The sequence below is a fragment of the Eretmochelys imbricata genome, chromosome 1, assembly GCF_965152235.1.
Source record: "Eretmochelys imbricata isolate rEreImb1 chromosome 1, rEreImb1.hap1, whole genome shotgun sequence".
Taxonomy (NCBI): Eukaryota; Metazoa; Chordata; order Testudines; family Cheloniidae; genus Eretmochelys; species Eretmochelys imbricata.
Window position 1 is genome coordinate 153998291 of NC_135572.1, and position 27122 is coordinate 154025412.

The window sequence follows — 27122 nt, forward strand, 5'->3', positions numbered from 1 at the left end:
AACTAATCGCTGTAGCCCTCAATTAATCCCAAGGGAAATAGTCAATATTAAATTGTGTCTGTATAGCACCTAAGATGATGGTGGCCTGACACTTGATTAGTAACCCTAAGCACTATTGCATTACAAATAATACATAATAATGATCTCACAATGTTAGTAAGCACTACACCTGATAGGAGGTACACAGACACAGAGAAGACAGGATGCTCTGAGAAGCCCACGAGATGAATTATTTGAAGTTTTGTGGTTATGTTTTTGCTTTTAATTACTAACTCAGTTCTTGTGGCCAATGCAGAAAAAGTGAGTCTTATTAGAAGTAATAATATAAACAGCTTTAGTTTTTATGTTTCTATCCCTAAGCACCTCACATAAAACACAGTAAAAACAATAACATAAAAAGCATCAGGTCAAATGAAGGTATTGTTATTCTTTTTGCATTCTGTGAACTAAGGCAACTTTGGCTAACCGAGATGTAACTCATACTCCAAGGTAGATATGTGCATTGCAATGCATTCTGGATCACTCTCTCTGTACTCCAAGTACTCCATTTCAGTACTCCAAGACTTGCTTATAAGTAAGTGACCTGTGTTAGTATTGAAAAGTGGTAAATATAAGACAGTTGGCACAAATGTTCTGGACCAGGGGAGGGCAAACTACGACCCGCGGGCCGGATATGGCCCGTCAGGGCTTTCAATCCGGCCTGCGGGATTGCCAGCCCCGTGGCACAGCGGGGCTAAGGCAGGTTCCCTGTCTGCCCTGGCCCCATGCTGCTCCCAGAAGTGGCCAGCACCATGTCCCTGCAGCCCTTGGGGGAAGGGGGAGGGCTGAGGGCTCCCTGTGCTGTCCTCACCTGCAGGAATCCTTCCCACCCCCCGCAGCTCCCATTGGCCAGGAGCAGGGAACTGTGGCCAATTGGAGCTTAGGGGGTGGTACCCACAGGCAAGGGCAGTGCATGGCAGAGCCGCCTGCCCCACCTAACCCCAAGGAGCCACTGCCGGAAATGCTGGCCACTTCCGGGAGTGGCGCGAGGCCAGGGCAGGCAGGGAGCCTGCCTTAGCCGCGTTGCATGCCGCTGCCACCCCGGAGCCGCTTGAGGTAAGCAGCACCGGGCCAGAGCCCACACCCCAACTCCTCCTGCACCCCACACCCCAACCTCCTGCCCTGAGCCCCCTCCCACACTTCACATCCCCTCCTGCATCCCAACCCCCTGCCCTGAGCCCCCTGATGCACCCTAACCCCCTGCCCTGAGCCCCCTCCTGCACACCGCGACCCCCTCCACACCCTACACTCCCTCCAGCACCCCAACCCCCTGCCCCAGCCCTACATTCATGGCCCTGCCTAGAATTTCCCCACCCAGATGTGGCCCAAAAGTTTGCCCACCCCTGTTCTGGACCAACCAAGCTGCTTGTGGCAGGAACACACATAATCAAAGGTACCAAGGTGGCTTAAAGCCATTGTAATAGGTTGCCATTCAGAGATATTGATGCAATTGCCACACTCATGCAGGGAAACTTTAATGAGGTTTTGTGTTAGGAGTGGCTACACAAAAGGAGGGGTGATGCCCAGACACACGGTCTCTAGAGCATGAGCGCTCAGTTGCTCTTTGGAGCTGGGAAAGGAGCAAAGGGTGTGTGTTAATACTGTGTATTCAGCAACCAGCAAATAGCTCTAGGAAAGAAACTTTGTGCTGAGCTGTCGGAGACAGTTTGGTTTGTGGGGCTGTGAGAGCCCTGGAGGAGGAGGATTTGCAGTGTGACCCAGAAAGGAAGCAGAGGCTGAGGACAAGCAGTTGCTTGGGCACCCGGCTAGGATGTCTGACTTGAGATTTCTGCAAGTCTTCTGTGTCGTGAGTTCCTACTGCTGGTCAAGGTTACAGCACAGTGTGTATGCTTTTCTGTAAATAAATGTATTACACCAAGGATTACCCCAACTCTGTGTCAGTGACTTCTCAATCAAATCGAGCCACCTCACAAAGTCCCAAATTTCAGCTGTCTGTTTGGTCAAAGAAGCAAAACCACCTTTCTGTTCTCCCAATTCCAGGGCCACCAGTACAGTTCCCAGCAGAAAACAAAATAGCCTAAAGTCATCTCTGGACTCAGCAGCCTCTCAGGGATGTTCCATCAGCAAGGCACAGCAGAGCCCTGGCCTTATCCCTGTTTCTGTAACAAGACCCTGTACCCCAGAAACTAAGGGGGAGAGGGGATGTCATAGGAGCCAATAAGGCAACCCTATACTACAGGAGAATTCCTCTGTGGAAAGGGAATCCTCCACTACCAATTAAGAAAGGTTTAAGGTCACTTTGTGCCACCAGAATGACACAAAGCCACCTTGAAGGACCAAAGAATCTGGCTTCCAGTCTCCTGCGTGAACATGCCAATCTGAAGTTGTTTCTGATGTGGGTTTGATGTGTCACCTACTAATATAACATATAATCATCTGCCAATAGTTGTATTGACTATCTGAGACTGAGCCAGTCATATAAAAATTTAGGAGAGGTGTAAGCAGAAGGGCCTTCAGCCTTCTCAAACACAAGGATTGCTGCCAAGGACAAATTAACACAGAGTGTCTGGTAGCCCTGGCTCAAGCAGATCTTTGATTTACAATCCTCGTGCTGCTTCCATTCTTTCTGCCCAGCAGAATGATCAGTAGAATAAAAACAAATTCCAATCATTTGGGATTTTTTTTAAATAGATCTAGAGAGAATCTGCAGTAACTCTCTTGAAACTTTCTGGCCTTTTGCCTTTATTTATAGTCTAGCTAGCTGGAGCTAAGACATGGGGAATTCTTTCCAACAGTTAGACCAGGGACTGGGAGTTAGGGCTACTGGGACGTATGATTGACTCAATCAAAAACTTTCTGCGTGACCTTGGGCAAGTCCCTTGACTGCTCTGTGCCTCAGTTTCCCCATCTGTGAAGCGCAAAGTATTTTGAGGGGTGTCAAATACCTGAATGAGAACTCAGTTGCCGACAGGCTTCCTCATTTTGCCACATTCAGACAAATCTGATCCCAGATCAGACTGAAATACTGGCTAATGAAGTGACTGATGCCCATGAAGATGAATACATCTTGCCCAGCTCCCTCTACCATTGCCCCTCTTGCCCAAATCTGTCTTTCATGGGATGTTCCCTCCATCCACTCTGCCCCCACCTCCCTCTGTCCTGCTGGCTCAACTTCCCCCTTCAGCTCCATCCCCAGAGCCCAGGTCCTGTGCCTGCTGGCCTGGCTCCCTCCATTCACCGCATTCTCCTCTCTCCTGACTATCAGGATCCAGATTTGGAATAGGGCAGTTACTGGGAGCCCCTCTTTGGTGGCTGAGGAATCCAAAAGAGTGGAATCTTCACAGCCCTCAAAGTCATTCCTCTTAGCCATTGAGAAAATAATATCGACCCAGATGTGACTGAGTAAATGGCTGGGGCAAACAAGTGATATAGAAGCAAAACTAGAAGAAAGAGCATAAGGGCTGGCCTACACTTTTCTGTAATTTTGAACAAAAAATCATACCTGCAACTGTGTAGGCCAAAGCCCTAGTAGAGATGCAGCTTAAAAATATATTTGCCTGTATAGCTTATTTTGTTCAAAGAACTGGTATAATCTATACCAGCAAAAACACTCTGTTGTCCATATAAACTGCATCTCCACTAGAAGAGTTTGCTGGTATAGCTATGCTGGGCAAACCCTTTCTTGTGTAGACCAGGCCAAAACCAACAAAAGCCCACGGTAGAAATATACCCCAGAAGTAGGACTCTTTCATGTGAAAAGTCTCATGCAGTTAAAAGACAGACAATCTCACAGAACTATATATCATATATAAATAACCACCTAATTATGGCTCTGACACAGGAAATAATATAAATAAAGGTGAAGGTGCAAAAAAGAGGGGAAAAAAGACAAACAAAAGCAGAGTGGATGCCTTAATCAGAAGTGGCTCTGAGACTCTTCATTCTACCAATGACTCTGAGTTGTTGTCAGACATTACAGCATATCCGTCTGCTTCAAGGAGCTGAAAGCCACTCCCTTTTCCCTGCTGGGTCTCTTGCAGCACTTACTGCATGCGGTGCTATCTTCAAATACCAAGAGTCAACATGATAAAGAGACACAATATGGCCAAAAAAGAATACAGCAGAGGGAATTTCTTAGGGACCAAGTCTCAGGGACCACATCAGCCATCAGAAAACAAACAGGCCAGGGTCCCGGAGGAAAGAAAACTTGGCAAGAGGACCCTCCCCTAGTTTTCCTTAATGTCTTCTGCAGAGAGGCAGGACCTCCACTGAAGAGACAGAGCTTCCTCCTCAGAATCTAGGGAGCCACAGGAGACCATTGCCCTCAGCAGACAGGGGCTGCATCTGCTGTCTTCCTGCCTCTACTCCAGCTTTCTAGCAGAATAGCTCCAATTCGACCACCACTTTCCCCTGCTGCTCTTGGATATTCCCTTAAATGGAGGATTTCCCCTGCTGCATTAACTTTTCAACAGATTTACCCAGTGCCTAATTTGTGCCAGGGCTGAGCCCCAGCACCACTCGGCTTGGCAGTTCATAGCCTGGCACCTCGGGACTTCCCGCATCAGTTACGAAAGTAAAATAAATTTGCTGGAGCCCTGGCACTGAATTGCTTGAGTCCTGGCACCTCTTTCGTTACAAATAAAGCACTGGATTTACCACTGCTGGCTGTGAGAGACAACACACTTCCCTCTGGCCCCAGCTCGCACATTCTTTCTGCCCCACCCCCCAGCCCCCTGCACACATGGCTCCTCAGATTGGTGGAGGGTCCTCTCAGGATCCCACAAGAGGAAAATATGAAACAGCAGAGGCTCCTGACCCACCCACAGATCTGGAGGGACCTTTCCTACTGGTCTGAACAAACAAACTCAAACTTCATCCACGCTGGGATGTAGCCTATTGGCCCTCTGAGGAAAATAAATGAAGTCTCATGCAGATTACAGCATGGGGCTAGATGAGACCTTACCCACTGAGAAGACTTGCCTGCTCTTTATAGAAACTAAAGATCCTTTGTTTCTTCTTGTAATAGCAGGGGGCTTGCTACAGTGCTGCTTGGCCAAAGTTTCTCCTCTTCCCCCCTGCTCCTGCCCCCACCCCCACCCCCACCCGTCCCTAGTTCTCTCTTGTACTGGTTGTCCATCTAACTGCTGTCCTTAATGGCTACATCTTTCCTGTAAGCCACATTTTTAATACACTTTCGGGAATAAATGTGTGTCATAAATGCAAAATATTATTTTATTGCATTTATTGTTATGCTTCAGAAATCATATTATTCCAGGGGAATACAAATCTGAAATGTTGACTCCCTGAGAATTTCTGCACCCTGAGGCCTTGACTTCACTAAAGAGATTTTGCAAACATTTCCCAGTTGCTAACAGCAGTGCAGCTCTACCCCAATGCAGCAAGCCCAAATAGAGACCAGTGGCTGCTGGTATTTTTTTAAGCACCATGTCATCTAACCCTGCTCAGAGTGGTTCTAATCTAAACAAAGCTTAAAATGCAAGTGGCAGCCAGCCACCCCATTCACAGTAGACCCCTCAATCTTTGCTACTGCTGATGGAGCTAACTGGTGTTAGCAATAGTGGAAAACCTTGGCCAAAATGTCTAGTCTGTAGACAGGGCAAGAGTGTTCTTAAGTGCAGAGCTGTTTAATTATTGAGAAAGGAACAAGCCCCCCAAACATCCTGCCTTTCATTTGCGGAAGGGAAAACACTATTCAAATTGGTAGTGCCTAAAAGCTGCTGCTTTTTTTTTTTTTTTTAAAGTCGCTGCATCTAAAGGAAATAAAATACTCGGCCTGATCTTCTCCCTGCATATTCGTAGCAAATCAATGCATGGTTTTAAAATGTCGATGCACATCTGGATGTTTGTCTGCATGGCTACCATTGTTTTGGTCCTGCAAACGGAGCACAGTCTCTTCATCGTTCTGCTGAGTAACATTCCCGGTACCTAGTGCAAAATGAACATCAGGTGCTGAAGTGCTGACATGCTAATGGGATGCTGGTACTTCCAAGGGAAGGCTCAGGGTTCTGCTGCGACACACAATCTGCAACGGGATGCAGCAGTGAAGGGCTCAGACACGCTGCAATAACTCCCTTATGCTGTAGCCTGATATACAGTGTCTGTGTGACATAGTTTCTCGAGGAGTGCATAATGAAGGCCAACATCTGTGAACTAGTGTGCCTAAAGTTAGATTCCTAAAACCTTGTTTAGGCATCTAAAGAAATTATTTTCAGAGCTTCTGCTGTAGTTATTGATTTCATTGTGATGCACAGGGACTGCTCCCTCTATGAACTCCCCTTGGGCTTGCCTGGGGCTTGATCCAAAGCGCATTTGAAGAGTCTTTCAATTGATTGCTGTTGGATTTGGATCAGGCCCATTCTGCCAAAAGCGTTGGCGAGGGGAAAGGTGGAGGTGCAACTATGACCCAGCACACCAACTTTCAGCACACTGAGCAGAACAGGCTGCATCACTGGGAAGGATGGCCTCCTGGGATCCCCACTGTGCCACAAGGAACTCTGAGAGGGATTGTGCTTCCCCAGCCACTTCCCTAGAGGAAGGGTAGCTCCACTCTGCCCCATACTCAGGGCTCTGACTGTGGCACTGTTTAGCCCGAAGGATGCACAGTGAAGCACTCAGAAGTCCGGACATTCTAAAGGCAAGGTTGCACATATAATCTTAACTCTGGCCCTTGTGTATATAGATTTTATCACAGATTTTATTTATTCAATCACATACTGTTTTACAAATAATACCCAATAATATTGTACCACATTTCACACTGGACATGGTGTATTTTACAAGGACTCCAAGCACTGAATTAATACTGAACTGCTTCCATTGGTACTGGGAGCACCAAAATCCTTTAGGGGTGATATGCTACTGGATTGCCTTTTAAGATACAGGCTGAGGAATCTGCACTGCCATTGCCAACTCTGAGAATAAATAGAGGGCCAGTCTCTATGGCTGCCAATCTAGCACCTTTCATGAGTAATAAATTCACTCAAAGCTCTTCTGCAGTCAGAGTTGTTTGTAGCTATATTGAACTATGTTGAGCTATGTTGTTTGTAGCTATGTTGAAGGAATTAGCTTTTTAGATACTGCTGGAATTATTAAATAGAGGTCCTACTCCCACAGCTGTGTGAAATGCTGAGTTCACAAGCAACATTTGTGAGTTTTCTGTTAGCTAGATAGACTAGCAAGGAAAAACGGGTAGGATTTATTGACAAAGGGTGAGATTTTCCAAGTGATTTAGGAGCATGCATCCCATTGACTTTCAATTAGACTTGTGCTTCTAAGTCTGTATTTTCCACTGAATGCATCTGATGAAGTGAGCTGTAGCTCATGAAAGCTTATGCTCGAATAAATTTGTTAGTCTCTAAGGTGCCACAAGTACTCCTTTTCTTTTTAAGTCACTTAGGGTATCTCTATAGTGCAATTAGACACTGCAACACACTGTACCTCAGAATGACACCGTGTAACCCCCATATTCATCATTCATATATGGTGGTGATATTGCATACAAAGCATGCCATGTAAGGTATCATATGAAAGGTCATTATCTGATGAAACTCATGGTTCTCTCCAAATATGTATATCATTAGTGTGTATAAAGCTATGAGACTATGCTGTATGGTTGTTACTGAAATATGCTTTGAGTTTGCTAGTGGCATGCAAAGTATCCCTGCCTAGGTGGGTGTTGACCAGACCCCCCATTAATCAACTGTGTAACTCAACTATGCAAGCACCACACAATAGGAACTGATCATTTACTGTGACTCAGCAGAGCCCACCAGGACATGTCTGGGCTAGTGTCTGCCAGGCACATGGGCCAAGAGTATAAATGAAGGAACAGTTGCAGCAGGCCTTTGCCATTCTCCTCCCACACCTACGCCAGAAGCAATTGGGATGTCAAAAGGACAAAGGTCATCTGACGAGACTGGTCCAGGCGTCAGGAGGGAAGGCTGTGTATTAAGGACTGTAACATTCAGTGGGGTGAGAATATTGCTTGATCCAAATCCTGTTTAGCTTATAGATTCTAGATTGTGTGCTTATTTTTATTTTCTTTGGTAACCATCTCTGTCTTTTTATGCCCACCACTTATAATCACTTAAAATCTATCTTTCTGTAGCTAATAAACCTCTGCTCAGTGTACAAAAGCTGGTGCATGTCCTCTCCACATTGAAGAAGGGGCGGATTGGGTAATGAACTTACACTGGTCAGGCTTCTGATCAGAGCAGGACATGACAGCTCTGGTGTCCTAGGCTGGGGAGCTGGGGGGAACTGGCTGGAGCTTCTCTGTTGTTGGTTCATGAGTGACTGGGAGAAGCATTTGTGTAACTCAGCTGGGTGTGTCCCTGCTGGTAGATATCTGTGTAAGTGCAGTACCTGGAGAGGTTTGCAGCTTGTCACAGCAGCACAGTGTCAGAAAGAGCCTGGTTGGTAAGCCAGAGGGCTCAGCAGTACCCCAGTTCCAGGTTGCACCCTGGGGATCCTGTGTCATGCCCATGGTTGGCCTGTGCCAGCTGATTTGGGCTTGTGAGACTCGGGTTAAGGGGCTGTTTAATTGCTGTGTAAATGTTTGGGCTCAGGCTGCAGTCGGAGCTCTGGAACCTTCCCACCTCTCAGGGTCCTACAGTCTGAGCTCCAGCCTGAGCCTGACATCTACACTGTAATTAAACAACCCCTTAGCCCAAGCCTGAGTCAGCTGGCGTGGGCCAGCTGCAAGTGTCTAATTGCAGTGTAGACATCCCCGATAGGCCCAGATCACCAAAGGTATTTAGGCACATAGCTCCCATTGATTTCAATAGGATTTAGGTGCCTAAAGACTTTTGAGGATCTGGGCCTTAGCACTTCTGAAAATCCTACCCTGTATTAACGTATGGGGAGAAGAGATGGGAGACAAAAATGAGACAGAGGTTGAAAGCCTATGGAACTGGAAGAATGGTGTGTTTCCAATGGGATAAGACAGGAAGGAAGAAAAGAGGGCTGTGGAGGTAAGATAAGGAGTTCAGTTCTCATGGGGCTGAGCCTGAGTTGGCCTGCAGAAGGAGCTGGCTCAGAGGGCTGTCAGAGAGCAAGGAGACCGAACAGAAGTAGAGAAGTAGATCTCTAAGTCGCCAGTATAAATATGGTAGTTGAAACAGTGTGGTCAGATAAAGCTGTCCTGGGACAAAGTGTAAAGGGAGGCGAGGAGAGGGATGAGGATGGTGTGCTGAGGGATGCTGACAGCAGGGGAGCAGAAATGTCCCCAAAGGAGACGGTGCAGGAATAGACAGAGAGAGAGAGAGGAGGAAAGCTAGGAATGCTCAGTCTCTGAAGCACATAGGGAAGAAAGACTTTAGAGAGAAGGAGAGATCAACCATGTCAAAGGCAGGGAACAGACTGGGAAGAGTGAGAATGGAAAAGAGGCTTTGATGTGTGCCAGCATAACCACTCAGTCACTCTGTGTAGCATCCCTTACCCCACCCTTGTATATCTAGTTTGTAAACTCCTCAGTGCAGGGAACTTGCTTTCCTTCTCGTCTGTAGTGTCAAACAAACAAACTTTTGCCATTGTATGAATAACAATACATGATTAATCATATATATATACACACACAGACACATATGCACAGGGCACACCACGTGTACGTGTATATCTAGCGCCCTACCAAATTCATGGTCCATTTTGGTCAATTTCATGGTCATAGGATTTTAAAAATCGTTAATGTCATGATTTCAGCTATTTAAATCTGAGATTTCACTGTGTTGTAATTGTAGGGAGCTTGACCCAAAAAGGAGTTGTGAGGGGGCTGCGGTACTGCTACCCTTACTGCTGCCCTGCTGCTGGCGGGGCGCTGCCTTCAGAGCTGGGCGGCCGGAGAGCGGCGGCTGGTGGTCGGGGGCCCGGCTCTGAAGGCAGCACCGCCACCAGCAGCGCAGAAGTAAGGGAGGCAGGGTATGGTATTGCCCCCCTTCCGACTGTGCTGCTGCTGGTGGGGCGCGGCTTTCAGAGCTGGGCTCCCGACCGCCAGCCGCCACTCTCCGGCCGCCCAGCTCTGAAGGCAGCGCAGAAGTGAGGGTGGCAATACCATGGCCCCCCTAAAATAACCTTTGCGACCCCCCCACAGCTTCCTTTTGGGTCAGGACCCCCAGTTGGAGAAATGCTGGTCTGCCCCCATAAAATCTGTGTAGTATAGGGTAAAAGCACACAAAAGACCAGATTTCACGGGGGCAGATGAGATTTCACGGTCCGTGACGCATTTTTCATGACCGTGAATTTGTGAATTTGGTAGGGCCCTATGTACATCTGTGCAGAGAGAGAGACGGTATACATGTAATAAACCACAAAGCCATGTGAAACATTCACAATATTGCCAACCACAGAAGTTAAACAATCATGTCAGATCCCCAAAAACTCATGAGATTGTCCTAAAAAATAAAGAGATTTTAAAAAAATAAAGAATGAACCATGCAGGTTTTTCTGTCAGGCTTCTGGTTTTTGAGCTCCCCCTGACCGTCCCAAAAATGTGTATGACAATTACAGGGTGAAAAGTCAACCATAAATGCATGCAATACGTGCATACAAATATGCAGGCTACAACTCCCCAGTGCACCTGCTCCTCGACTCCCCCCTAACCCCAGGGCAAAGACCTGGAGCAAGTGAAGGAACCAGTTCTTGAGCTTCTGGCAACTCATCACTGCCTGCACCCCAGTTTCCACTAGCATGCTCCAGCTGCCCCCAAATCCCCTGGCCCCCACCTATTTTTAAAGAACTCTACTCAATCTAGAGTTCAATCTAAATAGTCTCCTAGATTCTAGTGTGGTGGTTACCAAGCATGATTCAACAAAGCTATTAATTTCAAAGCCACTTAAGCACATGTGTAAGTGCTTTGCAGAATCAGGGCCCAAATTCTTATCTGTGTTACAAGGATCAAATGATCTCCATTTCTTAAATTTCTATCTATATATAGATACAGAGAGAAAGGATGATAGCATAAAGGTTTCATTGGCATAAGTCTATGATGGCTGCATTACTTGTCTGATAAGATATTGGATCTTAAGCCTGAAACTGGTGCAATTTCAGCTGAACTTTATTAGCCTGTGAAACCAAAAGGATCATGGAAGTGACTGAATTTTGTCCATATATTTACATGACAAATACCATCCTGGCTCTGGCTCTTCATTTCATATTTTACATTACTTGCAGCTGGTGGATGTGGACACTGCTCCTACACTGTTGCAAAGATACATCGTTACACTCTTCTGCCCCGGTTTAGGGACCACCTGATGTTCTATACAGATGTTGGCCCCTGGGGTCTGTAAAGCCTTTGTTCGGATTTAGATTGTGTCAAACTCGCATCAAACTGCAACATGAAGTCATGTTGGCTCTCTTGTTCATGACATGTTTTGCACTTTCAGTAGAGTTGGACTGTTAACTTTATAGATTTAATACTACAGAACATTGTCTTGAAATTCATTTACTGTGTTGTACTGTAGAATATGATGCCATTAATAGTTTGCAACAAATAGAAAAGAAAGATCACTACCTCCTAATCTTTCCTTCATTTTGCAGGCAGCTAATAATTTTACCATTGTTCTGACATTATGGTCAGTGGGCATTACTTTCTAAGTTTACTAAGGCACTGCATCTAAAATGTCTTTTGAAAACAGTAGGGGGAACTATGTATCTAATACAAAGCAACAGTCTCAGAGGTTGCAATCTCCTCACAGGGGCTGCATGACTACAGCACTTGCTCTCAAAGCTTTACGAGTCCAGGATCCCTTAGATGAAATTAAACTCTACTACCACTCACAAGGGATACAGGTTATTTTCCCAAAGTTTCCTTTTCTTTTTCAGACAGACTACGGGGCAGTTCTTTTCTTGCTTTTGCCATAGAGTTAATAGAAGTCATATTTTCAACTTTGATAATATTCTAAGAAAAAATGATGTGGCAAAACCAGTTCTGAAGAATTAGACATGACTTAAAATGCATAACATCCGTGACTTAAACTGCCACTTTGGGGACCAGTTCCTTTTTTTAGTTAGAGGGCTGTGACTAAACTAGTTTGTGCAGTCACAGCTGGCTTTGAATTGTGACCTAGTGGTAAGAATCATAGAATCACAGAATCATAGAATATCAGGGTTGGAAGGGACCTCAGGAGGTCATCTAGTCCAACCCCCGCTCAAAGCAGGACCAATCCCCAATTAAATTAAAAGAGCAAAGGGGTGGGGGTCAAAACCCCTGTGTTCTAGCTCTTCTCCAGATTCACTATGTGAGCAGGACCTAGTCACTTAGGTCAACATTTCTCAAAGTCTTTGCTGACACAAATCACTTGTTGTCCAACAGGGGCTCCTTGTAAATTAGGGCACTCCAGGGATTTTCACAGCAGGTGTTTAGTCATGTCCAATTCTTCTCTGCATACTGAGGGCTCTGTTTTGGGACTCTGACCCCATACCTTGATCCAAAATAGGCTGAACCTTCTGGCCTTCAAGGCATGCTACAAAATCCATCTCTCGTCCTTGGCTTTTGGTGAGGAGCCAGGAATATGAAGGGAAGTGGAGGTGGGGAGGGGAGAAAAGGTTAATTCTGTGGGGCTAGTGGGGCTTGTTTCAGTCTGGCCACTGTTGGTTAGGTCAGTGACTAAAAGAGTTTTAAATGTTAATGACTGTGGTATTAAATATTGCCAAGGGCAGCTACACCCAGGAATAGGATTATTTACATTTGTGTATCAACTGAAATAAGTAAAAACATACCATACTGGCTGCAGTGGGCAAGCAGACTTCCAGGACACACCAGTGCCCCAGTCTTGCACATGTGAGTAATTTTACACATGTGACTGGGTGGCCCAGTTCCTATTAAAAGCAATGGAAAAACTGCTCTGGGCTTCATTGGACGAGAGGCCCCCATGAACTCAAGGGACTAGACTGTGTGCTGTCCCTCCAGGAAGTGCCATGCATGGAGGAACAGCCACTTTTGTGCCCTTGAGATTCTGGGCTGGGGGGAGAGGCTGAAACAGTCCCAGTGTGTAATTTATGCAGCACAGGTGCTGTTCTACTATACAGCACCCCTGCTTGGGCTGCCTCTGGACAATTCTGCAAATCCTGAACTCCACACAGTAGTTGTGGTGGCATGTGTGTTTGCCACCTTCCAGCATGGCCCGTACATGAGAAGGCTTGCATAAGGCAGCCTACAGCTGTCTTGTACTGCCAGCTCTGGAGGAATTCTCCCCTCCCCCACTCTGGCTGGCTGCAAAGCATTTATGGCCCCCGTCTGACAATGCAGCAGTGTATGGAGGCCATAATGGAGGGGGAAATTCTTCCCAAAGAGATTAATCACATGAATAAAAGTGACGCATGAGAGTAAGTCTTTACAAGATCAGGGCCCTCTTGTGTAAATCAGTCCCACTCCCAGCGATAGGTCTGTCTTCAGATTTAAGGTAGGAAGCTGAAGCCACAAACAGGTTTGTATGTGATAGGCTTAAGGCCTTCTCGTGAGATTGCCCTCAGCTCTGCCATTTGCTTCCCCTCTTGGGCTGACAGAGCCTGAGTTTGTTGAACGTCTGGGCAGGTTGTGAGGTCTGTCTATTCTCCCAGGCTTTTCTGAGGGTGTGGGCTGAATAGAAAGAGCCCTAGTGGACTGGCGAATATTTTAGTATCAATTTTTCAAGATATGCTAATTCAGATTAACTCCCTGTGATGATTTTGGGAATCCCTCTGTACAATATACGAATTCTATTTCTGTTTACCAAGCCGCAAATTCCATTTTGAATTTGCAGCCTTTTGCCTTCTCTGTGGTCTCTTTGCATCCATGTTGGGCTGAGAATCCAATGACTGGTGGCAAAAGAACGCCAAAAGAGCGTTGTTGACTTAAAATGCTCAGCCACTGAAATGGAATAGCTCTCAACAATAAGCTGGCTCCCAACTAGCAGAACTGGTTTAGCCGGGGAGAGGTCACCTTGGCAATGAAGTCACCCGGCAGGGGTTTGTGCCCATGTGGACAGCTGGCAAGGATGTCACCTGATAGAGGGAGCTAAAAGTTATAGAGAGACAGGAGCTGATCTTTCTTTTTGTCTATTTTGTCTCCAGTTCAACAGGAGGGAGACACTACCCAGCATGTAGGAGCCTGTGTAACACACACACCTCCTGGTGCAGTGTTCTGTCCCATCTAGGGGCACCAAGACCACTTAGTGAGAGCGAGTCAATTGGCTTTTAGCTCATGCTGTCGAGGCTCATGCACTAAGCTCCAGAAGTCTCCAATTCAATCCTGCCCACCGACGACCAGGGTCTGTCGGCATTACAAGTGGGGGCTTATCCAGGATTTCAACTGGGAAGTCTCTGAAGCTCAGGCTGCTCTTCCTCAGCTAGGGGAAGTACGTAACCCACACATCTCCTGGGTGTGGTGTTGTGTCCCATTTAGTGGCACCGAGACCACTTAAAGAGAGAGAGATAAAATGAGTCTGCTCTACAGCCTTAGCTAACAGCCAGTTGTCTCATGCACTAAGCTCCAGAGGTCCCCCGTTCGATCCTGCCCACCGACGAACAGGGTTACACCTGTTGGCGTTACACCTGCATCAGGCAGGGGGTCCTGCCTGCTTTCCTAAGCCCAGATGGCCCCTGCGGCTCCGAGGGTAAAGAGTCAGACTGGACTGGTCAAGGGCAAAGGAAGCAAGCTGACCTAGGGGGAAGAAGGCTTAATGGTCTATCCCACAAGCCATGCACTGAAGCAGCAGGTCTCTGGACAACCCAAGGGACACTGACCCTGGCCCAAAACATGCCTTGGAGTGATGAGGAAACTGAGAAAGGGAAATGCAGGGTATGTTGATTTCTGTGATCTGTACTCTGTCTTGTGCTTTATATGATAGAGAGTATACAGGAGCAATTGTGCTAGATTCTCGGCAAAATGTATCTCTGTGTTAAATGCTTCACAACTAATGCATGGCTTCAGAGACATTAGCTATAACCAGAAGCTTCACACTTTTGGGGTGCCATTCTGGGAGAGGGTGTGTTTAAGTAACTGTGATATCTAGGGGTCAGAGTTGTTCCTGGGGCCCAAGGGCAGGTGGGCCGAGGAGCTCCATTGCCATGAAGAGGTAGCAGAAAGAGGGTTAGTGTCTAGGAAATGTGCCAGAGAGGTCAAGGGAGGGACCAGTGCTGCAGCCTGCTGAAACCTAGGGGAACTTAAACCACATGGGTGACCCAGTGACCCAAAGGCTTGGATTCTCCTCACAGCAGTTTGGTGGGTGACCAGAAGGGGGCATCTGACCAGATCTGTGATAATCCCCTCACCATACAGTCTGTCTATTCCCATGGGTGCTAGAGGTGACAAGGGGGCACCTCCCTGCCTCTGGTTGCTCCATCTTCTGTTCTACTCCTTGTTCCCTCTAGGAAGAGCAGAGTCTTACAGGTCCCTTCCCAGAAGGATTTTGGGCCCACGTGGTCAATACACTCAGAACTCCCTTCTACCATGGCCTGTCCTCTCCCCTGGGGCAGTGTGTCTCTCCAGCCAGAACTTTTTGCCCCCTGATGCTGCTCTGCTGTGATCTAGGATATCTTCATATCCTATGCAAGGGGATAGCTCTAAAAGACACATAACTTGTAAGAGAATCTGTGCCTCACAGGCAGATCCGTCTAGCCTCAGTAGCTAGGGAGACACAAGAGAGTTTGGAATGCTTTTTTTCAGTTCAAGGAAAGCAGCAGACAATGTACCATAAGGATGTAGGGGTATCCTGGCAAGTGTTGAGCTGACTCAGTCTGGAATACATCAGACTTTTCTTTTCTGAACCTTGGTGGGCATTAGTGCAGCTGCACTGTGGTAACAATGGTGGAAGTACCTGCACAAGGTGCAGTCAATTGTTTTCAGCACCATCTTGCACAGACCTACTTTGAGCAGGGTTAGATGTTTCCACTGGTAGAGCTGAACCAGTGATAGGAATGGTGGGAAATTACTAATAAATCTTATTGCAGACAAAGTAGGCCAGATTCTCCAGTCAACTACAGTCCTCTGAGGCTGCTCTGACTGGTGCTGCGGGAGGAAACTGGCCTTTCATAGTCCCAAAATAGGAAACCACAAAGACATTGAAGCCTCCCCAGTCACGTCCTAGGCTGGACCTGAGAATGACCGTGATCCAGAGCAGCACTGACCAGACACCACACAGAAGTGTTTGTGAGAGAGGCCTGCAGCAACCTTATATTCAGGAAACAGGCTTGAACTCCCCTCCTAAGTGCTCATGGAAGCTATTTTCATACTCAGCTGCTACAGCTTGGTTCCTGGGATGGTGGCTGCACTGAATGGTTTTCACAGACCTGAGAATCAATCAAAACTAAATGGAACAGAAGAGGCTCAGCAATCAACCTATTAGGTTGCTGGAGCCAGAGATATGCTTCTATGAAGATCAGGGACAAGCAGGGTTAAAGGGAACTGTCTGCTTTTAAAAAAAAAAAAAAAGACGACTTTCCATCTGAAAAGTCAATCAGAGGAAGAAGCTTCTGCTAGTTATTCTTTCTGTAAAAGAAGAGGAAATCTATGCAATATTTGTTCTATTTGTTTTCCTTCTCTTCATGGAAAAAATGAAGGAAACCATTTAAGTCTTTAGTTTGCTGTAGAAAATACCATCTGATTTTCTTTTCTCTCCCTGTCACACCCACACAAGACTGATTCTTTGCTCTCAATTGTTGTCTGCTGTAGCAGCAGTGGAACAGTCTTTGTTTTTCTTCACTTCACTGCTCCTCACCGGAGGACTTTGCTGTCTATAGCAACCTATTGAGCTGGTTGCTGGGTTTCTTCCGTCTGAATGGGAGCTGCTGCCACAGTTTGGTTACTTCCAAGCCTGCACGAATCAGCTCCTGGAAAGCCGGACCTGGGAACCAATCTGCAAGCAGGGAGAGGTGAAATGCTAGGTGGGCTGCAGTTCTATGCTAATCCATATCTCTCTCTCACACACACACACACACACACACACACACACCTGCCCCACAACCACGCTACATAACCTTGTGGCTGAGGCTCCAAAAGGGATTTACACTGGAGAGCTTAAATATTTCCTCTAAGTCATTAGACCAAAAAAGCAAAATTAAAGCTGATCTTTTATGAAGGAGAAAGAGAGCTTTAGCCAGTGTATGTCAACTGCACAGAGGTTTGATGAGACACACCAAAAGAAAAATAAATGTTTAGAATTTTGATTTGGAAAGGACTTCGGGGCGTGTCAATAAACAATGTTTTATCATCTTCCTTGAAGAGCTGTAAAATCTGATGTCCATACAACACTCTCTTATAGACAGGTAAGATGCTGGATTGAATTACTGTGGTCACGTAGGGTGCACTGACTTGACCCTGATACCAGACACTTGCTTACTCCAGGTTCTGCACAGCACAGCCTTGTTTAGGTGTGGCCATGTAATACAATGACCTTTACTCCTAGAACCTGAGAAATCATTGTTTTCCTGAGATGAATTCTAACTCATACGCAGAGAATGAAAATGCAGCTGCCTTCCTTCCCCCATCAAACAAGCAAAGCAAAGGGGTAAAAATGCAGAATTTAATATTTTGATCATGGTTTGTATTTTGATTAGGGAACTCACCCTCTGTCCTGCCCAGGACAGGAACGTACCCCTCTGCTGGCACTAAGCTCGGTGCAGAGATCAAGGGGAGGTGGCTTGCAGCGCCACAGTTCATGGTATGCTGGGGCCAGCTCAGCCCCAGGATCTGATTAAGAGAGCCCTAACTTGTGCCCTGGCTGCCATTGTCCCTCTGAGCCTTGCATGGTCAGAGAATAGAAAGGGTATAGGGATGCTCTGGCACACCTCCTGATGCCCCTTACACTCACACCTAATTCACCTGGAATGTCGCTGCATCAGAAACGCAAGGTGGGTGAGGTACTAGCTTTTATTGGACCATCTTCTCTTGCTGTGGGTTCCTCAGTATCACGGACTTTTTCAGAGGCAATGCAGAGTTGTCTCTGTATCTGGTGGGCGGTCTCCTGTTCCAGTGGGCCTTACATCTGCCAGTGCAAAGGGCTGCAGGGCAGCCCATTAAGGGGCCCTGCACATCTGCATTCTACGCTCCCACTCTGCTTACTGCTCTCTGCTGGAGGGAATATCGAAATCAGCAAGAAAACAATAGGCCTGGGCAGCTTAGATATTCGTACAATAAAAATAAAGGGCCAGAGTCTGGCCAGCCCCTATGTGGGTGCACAAGTGGGGTGAGTGCAAGGAGCTCCCTATTGTCCAAGAAATGGCAAGAATTCACCCTGTCAAGATATGGTGGAGCTGGAGCTCCCGCTCAGCTAGAAATCCTCTTGTGGGCCCCAGCCACAGCACAAAGAAAAGGAGTACTTGTGGCACCTTAGAGACTAACAAATTTATTTGAGCATAAGCTTTCGTGAGCTATGCTCAAATAAATTGGTTAGTCTCTAAGGTGCCACAAGCACTCCTTTTCTTTTGGCAAATACAGACTAACACGGCTGTTACTCTGAAACCAGCCACAGCACAGCCATTCCTGTTCCCTCTCCAGAGTGCCTCTTGCCCAGAGAATGCATTTCATGAAATAAAGTTGGGGGATGACAGAGAGGAGTTCTATCCATAGGCGCCGACTCCACGGGTGCTCTGGGGCTGGAGCACCCACAGAAAAAAAATAGTGGGTGCTCAGCACCCACCAGCCAGAGCTGTTTGGCGGCTTGGGGAGGGATTTGAGGGAGGGAGGAGAGCAGTGGGCAGGCAGGGTCCTCAGGGAGGGGGTAGAGCAGGGGCAGGAAGAGGTGGAGCAAAGGTCGGACCTTGGGGTTGTTGGGGGTGGAGTGGGGGCAGCGCCTCAGGCCAGTGCACGCCCGGGAAAATGTAGAACTCAGTGCCTATGATTTGGTATGTCCCAGAGATGTCCCATTACTGCTAAAGAAAAATCCACCTACCTCCAAAGCCAGAGGAGTATGCTGACACACAGATCACAAAGGGTACCATTTGATCCAGTAGGGTGAAGAGGTTCCATGTTATGCACTACACTGTGATATTACTCCTCAAAGTGCAACTGCTGGAGGACTACTTCCTAGAACAGGCTTCTGCTGGAAATGCTGAGTTGCCGACGCTGAAATGCTTTTTCCGGATATGCCATCTTCTCGAAGCAGGACCTGATAGAGCTGTGGTGAGAGCACAGGCTTGGGAACTAGGAGCATCTGATTTCTAAAGCTGGTTCTCATAGTATCCCCCTGCCCTCTCCTGGTCTTAGGAATGTCAGGGCCTAGTTTTTCCCAGCTGTGCTTCACATCCGCAGCTCCACCGGCTTTCATTAGAATGGTAGGTGTCCAGAACCGTGGAAAATCAGGCACTGACCCTCTCTGCCCGTGTTTCCCACTCTGTAAAAACAAGGGTAACCCCTGACCTACCTCATAGGTGTATTGTGAAAATAACTTAGTTAATACATGTAATGTGCTCTGAAGAAAAGAAGCACTGAGTATTATTCTTATTTCTGGAGTTATTTCGTGCTGCAGAAGGTTGGTGGGTATGTGGATGAAAATGGGGAGGGGGAAAGGGACTCATATTAGTACTGGGAGTGTTGTCTGGGTGTTGTTTTTTTACAGGCAGCTTTACCAAATAAATGTGTGGATTATATGCCCTGGGCAGGAATCATGCTGGAAAAGCAATGTTTATTCCATCCAAGGGACACTCATAAAAGCCATATAAAGTCTTCTAAACCTTCCAGGATTAGCACTGAGTGGCCTAACGGCTCCTCCCACCAGCAGTGCCTCACACTTTACAAAAATGTATGCACAGAATGTGACAACTTGTCACGAAATTCTCATCTTCCTGTATCTCCCATTCTCCCATGGAATGTTCTGTAGACTATATAAGCACAAGGGGAGGGGGAGGAAATCTCAGTGAAAGCTCCTGCCAGTTCACATCTACTTCGTTCTTCTCTTTTGACGACAGCCTTCTCCCAGACAGTTCATAATTAGAATTTTAAAAATATAGTGGGTTATGAAGAAATAAAGACCAACCCTGTTGGCTAAAGCCAGGGCTAGCAGGGCTCATGTACTACACAAAAGGTTCCATGCTAAGGCCCTGAGCATGCAATTTGACCGACACACGGGCAGAGCTCCATTGAGCACAGCAGGATTCCACATCGGCATAAGGTTTGACTGACATATTGCTGACGGTAGGGTTGGGGCCAAAGCTCTGTGACTGGACAACTCAATTTTGCTAGCTATCAACATCCCTGCTCTTTTCAGTGCATGGTGTACGAGCTGTTCAATATGGGCAAATGCCTTGTTCAGACTGATGTCTGAGACCATCAGACTCATTTTACTTGTGATCCAAGCAAGGTAATAACAATCATAGCTACATGTACAGAATACCTTCCATCCTAAAGAATCACAAGACACTTGACAAACTATACTACACTATACCTGCACTGAAATGCAGCCTCTTCTGCAGTGTGAGGACTGCAACCATGTAAACAGCCAGCACACAGTGAAACATTTTGACCAAGGACACTGGGACAAACCTCCACTTTTACAAAAATGCCTCAGAATCTTTCATGTCCCTCGAGAGCAGGCAGGTCTCATCTAGAGGATTTTTTCCATCCTTAAATTACTGGAAATTATTTTATTAACCTCTGAAGGTTAGCCTACCAGGATTCAGACGTGGGCTATCTAGTTCACTGGCTCTCAAACTTATTTGATCAATCCCGCCCGCCCCCCACTTTGTTGTGCCTGTAGTCTTTTATGCTCCCCTCCCCACAAGTACATATACCGCCCCCCAGTTGTGAAGGCAGAGTGAAGAGCAATGGCTGCTGGCAGGGCACCCAGCTCTGAAGGCAGCACCGCAGCACAGAAGTAAGGGTGCAATGTGAACAGAGATATTTGTCAATATCACTTTTCACAGCAGACTGAGTGCCCCATTGCCACCCTGGGGCTGACAGTCGGACCCCATGCTTCCAGTTGAGGGATTGGGCGGGAGGGAAGGAGAGCCTCAACCTGGACTGCATCCTGGTGAGGGAATGAGGGGGGGAAGGAGAGCCTGGGATCCAGGCTGCCTCCTGGTGAGGAATGGGGGTGGGAGGTGAAGGAGAGCCCAATCTTGGATGGCAGGGCTCTGGCTTTCCCCTTTATCCCCACCTCCTGGGTGTGAATGGCCCTTCTGCACAAGCCCCAGCCACCCAGGGCTGACAGCCAGAGCCCTTAAAAAAAAAAAAAAAAAAGCACACCGCTCACACCTCCTTTGGCACATTCCTGCACTGCCCTGGGAGGCCCCGCCCCACAGTTTGCGAACCGCTGATCTAGTTATTCTATTAAAATATTAGTGTACAAGCCAATGTAGTGGACTCACTGGGGGGCATTTGTTGGTTTGGTTTTGGTAGCTGCTCTCTTTGCCTCACTTTTAGCCCATTGACCCTGACCAGCCTTTATGCCAGTAGGGCCTGAATCTTCCCTGCGAAGTGACTCATAAGAACAGGCAGCCCAAAGGGTAGAAGAAAGCTAAGATTTCTCTTCCCGCCCCCCCGCCCCCCGCCATGCCTTCAGTGTAGATTCATTCCCTCCTCCCACTTATAAACCCCATCCACTTCCCTCCCAGCAGCAGATGTGGTCAATTCACTGGCTAGGAGGAGAGGTACTTTTTGCTAAGAGAGCAACGTTATTGTAAAACTAACAGCTGAAGCGAGTGAATGAGTAATGCAGGCCGCAAGCCTCTCCCTGGGCCCCCTCTTTGTCACACTCTGTCCCCAACAAAGACTGAGGATGTTGTCCTCATCATCTTCTTCCAGATGAACAGCCCTCCTTTTATCCAAATTTACCTCTGTCCCATGCAAATGTAGTGCTTATCCCACGTTTAGCATTGTACATTATTTACATCAAACCTGAAGGATCTGAGGTTATGGAATATGGCATCAACGCTTAAAGAAAGAACTGTGCATCATTTTAAGCTCCCTCTAGGGATCATATTGGTGTGTCCTGCGTCTAAGTCCCCCTCCCACAGCTGGGTCTTGGCAGATTGAGAGGAATGTCTGTAGCAAGACTATATGAGAGCGGTCTTGATTTTGTGATAAATGTTTTATGCTAAATTCTGTCTCATTTCTGGGGAGGGGTGGGGGATGGGTCTTAAACTACCTTTACACAGGACAGAAAGAAATTACAAAACTTTGGACGTTACCTGTTCTAATGCTCCAACACTTGGACAAGATACTGAGCCTTCTTCCCTCATCATTTTAGCTCAGAGGCGTCAAACAGAGGCACACAGGTCACATCCGCCCTGCAGCTCACTCGGCATACATCAGTGCAGTCTGGCTCGCTGTTTGCTCTACAGGAGCTAGGAGAGAACGGGAGCTCAAGTAGACACTTACTGAAGAGGATGAGGAGTTAAGGAAGGAGCTTATACCTGATCAGTCACAGGCAATCAAGCACACTCCTCCTTATCTCTAGTCTCCAGCTCAGGGGTTCTCAAACTGGGGGGGTCGGGACCCTTCAGGGGGTTGTGAGGTTATTACATGCGGGGTCACGAGCTGTCAGCCTCCCCTCAAACCCCGCTTCACCTCCAGCATTTATAATAGTGTGAAAGTGGTTTTAATTTTTATGGGATGAGGGGGTTGCACGCAGAGGCTTCCTGTGTGAAAGGGGTCACCAGTACAAAAGTTTGAGAACCACTGCTCCAGCTCAACATGCTTCCTGCCCCAAGCAGCAGTCCCTCCTTTACTGAGAACCCTCGACCAAGGAGAAGAGGATCACTCTCCCTTCTGGCCAATTCTGCCTCACAGACCAGAGACAAAATCTATCTAGGTTCCCCCTCAGCTGCTGCTGCTTCTCCTGGCCCAGGGAAGGAGAAGAGGGGGTCTCTGGGGCTCCCCTTTCACCTGAACCTTGCTGCTGCTTCAGGTTGGGAAGGAGTGAACTGGAGACTCTCTTTCTTACCCTTCTGCTCCCCGACCCACCCTCCTCCTCACTCCCCACCCTCCTGTGGTTCCTGGTGCTGCTGTCAACTAAGCCCGATAACACCAGGCTTCCAGGATCATCCATCTTGTTTTTCTGCCACTTCTCCTCCAGGGAACGGCATCCAGCAGCCTCCTGCTGCCTCCATCAGGGAACACAGCCTCTTTCGGCTTTCAGGTAAGTGTGTGGTTGGGGGAGGAGGACAGGGAGAGAGTTTGCTTGCCTAAGTCAAGAGGCACAATCTGCAGTCAGCCAAAACCACAAAATATGCCCCTCCACAGTGAACTTTTTACTTCCGGTCCACAGACTGTAACTGAAGGTGTAATTTGGCCCTCACCTCTGAATGGGTTTGACATTCCTGATATAGGCTTTTTCTCTGCTTCCTTTCATGATGCTTCCAGAGTTGGTGCCAACCAGCTGAAAAAGCCAGGTCTCTTATTAATTATTGTGTGTGTTTATTAGTGCCATTAACATCTCCAGTAATAGGCAAAAAGTGGCCACCATCTCATCAACGCTAATACATCCCACTCTATCCATTGGTGTGAAAGCCTCTGGCAGGCTGCTGGGAAAGCGCCCAGATCAGCATTCTATCCACTCTGCACTCAGGAGCCCTGCGGGCTCAGACAGCACGCCTCATCTACAATAGACGCTCTTTCTTTCATTTTCCACCATTGCTACTACCGGTGGAGCTGCACGGACGATGTAGACAGGCCACCGCTGTTTAGCCATTGTATTGTCTATACCTGTTCAGAGCAGGGTAAGACTACCCTGGGGGGAAATTTTCACGAAAAAAAAAAATCTGTAAGACTGAGCTAGACTGCAAAATGTGACTGTGTCTGAAAATGGTTATCAGAAATTATGTTAACTACTTTAAGTGTAAACAAGAATAAATCACACGGTAAGATTTTTATTGGAGACCAGGCCTTAGTGACTCATGGAAAAGAGAAACAATATTTGCCGCAACAAGTTTTAAAAAGTTGAAAGCGCCACGGCCCAAGTTCTAAGGCTACTCCCCTCTCAAACCTCCTTCCTCACTCTTCCCTATGTCTCAGGTCACAATGCACAGTAACATCAACTCAGGGTTCTACTTAGCTCAGCCCAAAGCTCCTCTCCCCACTCATCTCCGCTTCCATACTCTGCTCTCAGCTACACTGCCGTAAAGCCAGAGCAATTCCATTGACAGCAGGATGACCATGTTTATCTTCAGTGTTTTGAGGGCATTAAAAATAATTTCCATAAATGGGTTTGGGGAAAATTGGGAATGTTACTAGAAACATGGGTCACAGGAGGGAACACAAACTAGTTTTGACTTAGAAAGCACTTTGGATTAAAGCAGTTTGGATAGAAGGGGTTTCACTGTACAGTAGACAAGGTTAGATATCAACTTTTGCAGAGAGAAAAGAAGGAAAGGGTACTGATCCAAATAAGTAATTTCTGCAAAGAGCAGACTTATATGTCCAAAGCTGAACTATCTAACTTAGACAATATTAAAGTGCAAGTATAAATAATAAGCGGTACCTCAGTTTGTCACGCACTAAAAAGAGCTGGAATGCACAACTGGGAATATGTCATTTGGAAAAAAGTCTCATGTGGAAAAAAGAAGATAGAGATGCACTACTAATATAAAGTAGCCTGTGATTTATCGGTGTCTACTGTATTTCTAGCACTTTTTTTATTCAAATAAAGCCATGTTCTAATTCCTCTGAGATTACTTTTCAGCAACATTTAGCATGTTTCCAAGCAGGACTGCGGGTCACGAGTTCAAGACAGGACTTGTGTTCTTTTGTCCTCAGGCCGCCCGATCTGAGCCACAGACATGACTTATGTAGCTGCGGTGAAGCTGCTGGTAGGAGGGGGTAGTGTGCCTTGTGCATTAATGTCTCTTGTAAATTACTTAGGGGAACAAGACTGATATAGGTACAGACTGAGGCAGCATTTCAGCTCCCATCCTATGCTGACGAAGAGCAACAACTGACTAAAAGGAGGGGAAAGCAAAGATGTAATTTGGGGGGAGGATTTTTAAAATGTATATTATTTTCACAATTACACAGAGGGAATATCATATTAAATATCATATTCTTCTCCATCTTGAAACTATGCACGAGGATCTGCTTTTAGGTTTTCTTGGTGCCATGCTTTTTATTAGCGTTGTAGATTTTCTCTGCCTTTAACTGTAAATTGCTTTCCAATCAACATTCCCTGACAAGGCTAAAGAGAGAGGCAGCCAGAGGCTGTTGCAGTACAGGGCCAGTCAGAGGGAGATGACTCTCATTCACACTGATGACACCACAGTGTTATTTTTCTTACCTTCTGTGACCTTAAAGATCAGGGGCCCTTGACCATATTGCTTAGGCAATGAAAAAGCACAAGTCCTGCTGGACTTGCAGGCTGGGGGAAAGAGAACCTCAGAAACTGGGAAAGGAGCTGTCAGCCTTCATTATTAATATCCCGCTGTTAATATTTAATGTCATAAAACTGCAGCTCCCTCCGCAGCATAGTCATCAGACATGCAGGGGTCACACCAGCTGGAATTCTTTAGACTGAAGATGCAGTGTCCCTGTGCTGTAGCTTCATGCCAGGACTGCTAAAGGTGTTCTAGATGTATTGGAGATGAAATGTCGGGAGTGTAATAAAGTCTAAGACAAACAAACAAACAAGATGTTATGTTACTGTTTTCACAACCAACCCTGCTCTTTGAACATCGACCCTGTGCATTAAGCCAGAGGGTACATGCATCATGTAAAAATAAAAATATGGCACTAGACAAAGTAGGGCAGCATTAGCATATTAAGGATGCCACCACTGCAGCTTAATGTGAATGATCAGATTGGTGTTCCATGACTTGTGGGGTGGGGGAAGAGAAAATTTGAACAGAGCAAAACACAATATAAGGGGAAGGTTGGGAAGAAGATGGAAGGATAACAAGGGAATGTTTGGATTCTTGATCATTAAAGACGCTGCTAGACAAAATAATTCAAACTAGTCTTGTTTGTGTGTTTTCATTTTTTTGGGTAGTTACTAAAATTAAAAGTGCAAGTTTGTCATGTTTTTCTTTTACTGAATGACTGATTCCTCCATTTTTAAAACAAGGAGGGGAGGCAGAATGTTTTAGCCTGCCTCTGGATGGACATATGCCATCATGTGCCAGCAATGCCCCTCTGCCATGTACATTGGCAAAACTGGACAGTCTCTACGCAAAAAAATAAATGGACACAAATCTGACATCAGTAATCATAACATTCAAAAACAAGTAGGAGAACACTTCAATCTCTCTGGTCACTCAATAATGGACCTAAAAGTGGCAAATCTTCAACAAAAAAACTTCAAAAACAGACTCCAACGTGAAGCTGAGGAACTGGAATTAATTTGCAAACTGGATACCATCAGATTAGGCCTGAATAGAGACTGGGAGTGGTTGGGTCATTACAAAACCTAAACTTAATTTCCCCAATACTAATTTCTCCCTACTGTTACTCACACCTTCTTGTCAACTGTCTGTAATGGGCCACTCTCTTACCACTTCAAAAGTTATTTTTCCTCCCTTGGTATCCTGTTGTTAATTGATTTATCTCATTAAACTGACCTCATACTTGGTAAAGCAACCCCCATTCTTTCATGTATTTATACGTGCTCCTGTATTTTCACTCCATGCATCTGATGAAGTGGGTTCTAACCCACGAAAGCTTATGCCCAAATAAATTTATGCGTCTCTATGGTGGCACAAGGACTCCTCGTTATATTTACAGAGTGGTTATTTACGGAGTCTTTATTGTTAAAATGTCATAGAAAAGTCAAACAGAAGTGTTGTTACCAGGGGGCAGACTGTTTTCCTCTAACCAAGTGTCTGAGTCCATCACCTGTCTTGGCCCAGAGCCCAGGATCCTGAAACCACTTCAAAATCCTGGGTCCTCCTGTCAGCAGTTTGGTTTGCTCTGCCAATAAGCTACCTCACAGTATTAAATTTTAAAGAATCCTTTCTCCTCCTGGGCATAGATTCAGATAGAGCTCCAGAAGCTCACGTGTTCATGCATCTTAGAAGTCAAACAAATTGAACAATATTTTAAAGGCAGAATAGTGTAATAAAAAGTGTGGCCATAGCATTGTGGCATGCAGCGTGAAAACAAACACACTATATTGCACTACATCTGCTGCTATGTGGTCTTTCCATGACTCACCTGCCTCTGTCCTATATTTAGTCATTCTTTATCAAATGAATTTAAGTGAACAGGT